General features: G+C 52.2%; 1 non-coding gene across 1 annotated transcript; it reads right to left on the reverse strand.

Moving 5' to 3' along the window:
• Positions 1-472: 472 nt before the first annotated feature.
• Positions 473-545, reverse strand: Trnar-gcg (transfer RNA arginine (anticodon GCG)). The gene has a single exon. It is a non-coding gene; the product is annotated as a tRNA-Arg (tRNA).
• Between the last annotated feature and the right edge of the window lie 2,560 nt (positions 546-3,105).

Here is a 3,105-nt window from a genome sequence, read left to right on the forward strand (position 1 = left end):
AGTAAAGTGGACGAAAAGATGACTTGCCGCCGGCAGGGGACCGAACCTGCGACCTTCGAATAACGCGTCCGATGCTCTACCACTGAGCTACGGCGGCGGTCATCCTCCCGTCCACTTGGGTATATATGTTGATTAAACCTAGGAGTGTTAGTCAGCGCCAATACGCAGCCATGGCGGCGAGTGTGGAACACTCTTTTTGTGCCTCTTGGCGTCACGTAGCACGTGATCTTTTTTACGAGTTGGCAGCTGACCAATAATCCCTCGCATACTACCTGAAAGGCATTAAGTCTGCCAGGACGAGACCCTCGCTATGAATGAAGGAAAGCTATGATTTTCAAGGGCTCGTTTATCTTTGTTAGACACAATATTAATGAGAACTAACAGACAATAACGCCAAGGAAAGTACAGGGGGTGTTATCTGTAGTATTTAGAATGCAAATGTGAAGAACGTAAAGTGGACGAAAAGATGACTTGCCGCCGGCAGGGACCGAACCTGCGACCTTCTAATAACGCGGTCCGATGCTCTACCACTGAGCTACGGCGGCGGTCATCCTCCCGGCCACTTCTGGGGTATATATGTTGATTAAACCTAGGAGTGTTAGTCAGCGCCAATCGCAGCCATGGCGGCGAGTGTGGAACACTCTTTTTGTGCTCTTGGCGTCACGTAGCACGTGATCTTTTTTACGAGTTGGCAGCTGACCAATAATCCCTCGCATACTACCTGAAGGCATTAAGTCTGCCAGGACGAGACCCTCGCTATGAATGAAGGAAAGCTATGATTTTTCAAGGGCTCGTTTATCTTTCTTAGACACAATATTAATGAGAACTAACAGACAATAACGCCAAGGAAAGTACAGGGGGTGTTATCTGTAGTATTTAGAATGCAAATGTGAAGAAGTAAAGTGGACGAAAAGATGACTTGCCGCCGGCAGGGACCGAATTGGCGCTGACTAACACTCCTAGGTTTAATCAACATATATACCCCAGAAAGTGGACGGGAGGATGACCGCCGCCGTAGCTCAGTGGTAGAGCATCGGACGCGTTATTCGAAGGTCGCAGGTTCGGTCCCTGCCGGCGGCAAGTCATCTTTCGTCCACTTTACTTTCTTCACATTTGCATTCTAAATACTACAGATAACACCCCCTGTACTTTCCTTGGCGTTATTGTCTGTTAGTCTCATTAATATATATAATATATATATATATATATATATATATATATATATATATATATATATATATATATATATATATATATATATATATATATATATCGTTAAGGCGTTTATTGACGGCGGGGATTGACGGCGACGATGCACAACGACAGAGCGCAGACTCGCAGACTCTCACGAGCACGAGCACGAGGGGCGTGCTCCCCGAGAAGAGGCGAAGAGGGCGACCCACTAGGAGGCGCTCGAGAGGACGACCCATTAGAGCGTTCCAATGCTTCTCTACAATTAACCCGGGTACGAAAAGGGAGCCGGCTGGCGACCTAGCAGCTGGTCACTACGAGCGGGTCATGGTAGGCTTGAGGCGCTCCACGTTGACAATGTCGCGCCCTCGACGGCGCATGTCGGAAGATGGGTCGATGGGTTCAATCAGGTAGTTGACCGGGGATGTGCGTTCGACGACACGGTAGGGGCCTTCGTATTTGGGTAGTAGTTTAGAAGAGAGGCCAGTTCCAGTGGTAGGAACCGAGAGCCATACGAGCGCTCCAGGGAGGAACGTGAGTGCAGAAGTGTCGGTGGCACTGCGAATGCTCTTCTGACGCTCTTGGTCCTGCGTAGTAAAGGTCCTGGCGAGCTCGCGACACTCCTCAGCAAGTCTGGCTGTGGCAGAAATAGGTGCACACTCAGATCGATCCGGCTTGTATGGAAGGATTGTGTCGATTGTGTGCGACGGGTGCCTGCCGTACAATAAGAAAAAGGGTGAGAAACCAGTGGTGCTTTGAGGGGCGGTATTGTAGGCGTAGGTGACGAAAGGCAGAATCGAATCCCAATTTGTGTGATCGGCGGCGACGTACATCGAGAGCATGTCGCCGAGCGTGCGGTTAAAGCGTTCGGTGAGGCCATTCGTCTGCGGGTGGTAGGCAGTAGTTTTGCGGTGAACAACGTTGCACTCTTTGAGGATGGCTTCGACGACTTCCGACAAGAAGACACGGCCTCGATCGCTGAGCAGCTCCTGGGGTGGACCGTGGCGCAGCATGAACCGGTGGAGCAGGAAGGAGGCTACATCGCGCGCTGTAGCCGCTGGGAGGGCGGCAGTTTCGGGTAATCGCGTAAGGTGGTCTACAGCGACGATGACCCAGCGGTTACCAGCCGACGTCAGAGGAAGTGGCCATACAAATCGATGCCAACGCGCCCAAACGGCCGGTCAGGCAAGGTAAAGGTTGTAGACCTGCTGGTGACTGATGCGTTGAAGTCTTACGGCCTGACAAGCGATGCACGAGCGAACGAACTTCTGCCTTAGCGGACATCCCTCGCCAAAAGTACCGTTGGCGAATGCGGTGGTATGTTTTCGTAACCCAGAGTGCGCACACTGCGGATCAGCGTGGAATGATTCGCATATGTCAGAACGGAGACTGCGGGTTATTACAGTAGCCACACTGGCGGCCGTCGGCGTTGTAATTGCGTCGGTGAAGGAGGTCGTCGCGATGGCGAAATGATGGGCTTGACGACGCAACGCGCGAGTGGATGGGTTGCCGATGGATCAGTGAGCAAGTCTATCAGTGAAGCGATCCACTGATCCTGGCGCTGTTCGGTAGCGATGGTGTGAATGTCGATGGAAGAAACGGCATTGTGAGACATTGAGCTGTGGGTATTGTCGTCGGGCAAGGGGGAGCGCGAGAGTGCGTCGGCGTCAGCATGCTGGCGTCCGTTGCGGTAGCAGCGCCGAGGATGTCGTAGTCCTGTAGGCGAAGTGCCCAGCGGGCGAGGCGGCCTGATGGATCCTTCAATGATGACAACCAGCATAGTGCATGGTGGTCGGTGATGACATCAAATGGGCGACCATACAAATAAGGTCGGAACTAGGTAAGGGCCGGAATGGCGGCCAGATCGACAGGCATTCCTTTTCGGTGACGGTGTAATGGTCTCGGGCTTTGGTA

Source organism: Rhipicephalus sanguineus, chromosome 3 (genome assembly GCF_013339695.2).
Source record: "Rhipicephalus sanguineus isolate Rsan-2018 chromosome 3, BIME_Rsan_1.4, whole genome shotgun sequence".
Classification (NCBI taxonomy): Eukaryota; Metazoa; Arthropoda; class Arachnida; order Ixodida; family Ixodidae; genus Rhipicephalus; species Rhipicephalus sanguineus.